Genomic DNA, 1,185 nt, shown 5'->3' with positions numbered 1-1,185 from the left:
TTAGGAGGGCTTAGACGGCAATGTTAATCCTTTTGGTAAAAGGAATATTTGATTTTTCACTAAATTTGGATCACCCAGATACATAAGTAAATGAGACAACCTTAGTGTACGGGTGTGAGAATCGGATAAGAACTCTCCTCCGATCTCTTTTAAGTTGTTTATTAAAATTTTGAGGGGAGACCGGATAAGAACCCTCCTCCGATCTCTTTTAAGTTATTTATTAAAATTTTGAGGGGAGACCGGATAAGAAACCTCCTCCGATCTCCTTTAGAGTTATTTATTAATGTTTTGAGTTGAGACCGGATAAGAACTCTCCTCCGATCCCCATTTAATGTTTATTAAAATTTTGAAGGGAGACCGGATAAGAACTCTCCTCCGATCTCTTTTTACGTTTATTAAAATTTTGGATTGAGACCGGATAAGAACTCTCTTCCGATCTCTTTCAGATTGACAGGAGCCTGGAAGGGATTTCTCCGATCTCCCGGATTTTTAATTTCAACTACATGACATAAGAACCTAAAGCTAAAGATTCTGGCGTTCTAAGATGCTGGGGATAAGGCTTCTCGATACCTTTTGACTAGATAGGGAAAACTAGACTTGATTTATCGACCTTCCATGCGTTCATTTTACCGATATCTATTAATGACCGATCTACTCTGTTTCGTTTACTTTGGTCTTATTCCACTTTATGACATCTTTGTCGAATTGCTGTTTACGTCAGTCTAATAGTTTGGCTATCTTCCTGACGTGTTATTCATGTTCTCTCTTTTAAAAGAGACCCCTAAGTTGCAGTTACCTACGTTTACCCAACCACTTACATACTACTAGGAGTTAGAAAACTTGCTTTCAAAAAAAGATGAAGATTAATAAAAATGAACTGATCACTAAATAGATGATTTGAGAGTGTCATTCTTTGGGGATTGTTTGTGCAAAAATAGTCTTGAAGAAAGTTGCAGATGTAAGAAGAACACAGGAAAATGCGGAAAGTAAATGTAGACACTCGATAAAACAGTGATATGAGCTCTTACAGTAACATTCTTTGGGGATCGTTTGTGCAAAAGTAGGAAGTCACAGATGTGAGAAGAACAAAGAAAATGCAGAAAGTAAATGTAAGCACTTAATAAAACAGTAGTATGAGCTCTTACCTGTAAGGAGCCGAAGCTACTAAAATAACTATGGGGTGCC

This window comes from Hevea brasiliensis, chromosome 6, assembly GCF_030052815.1.
Source record: "Hevea brasiliensis isolate MT/VB/25A 57/8 chromosome 6, ASM3005281v1, whole genome shotgun sequence".
Taxonomy (NCBI): domain Eukaryota; kingdom Viridiplantae; phylum Streptophyta; class Magnoliopsida; order Malpighiales; family Euphorbiaceae; genus Hevea; species Hevea brasiliensis.
Note: the sequence above shows the minus strand (reverse complement) of the source record.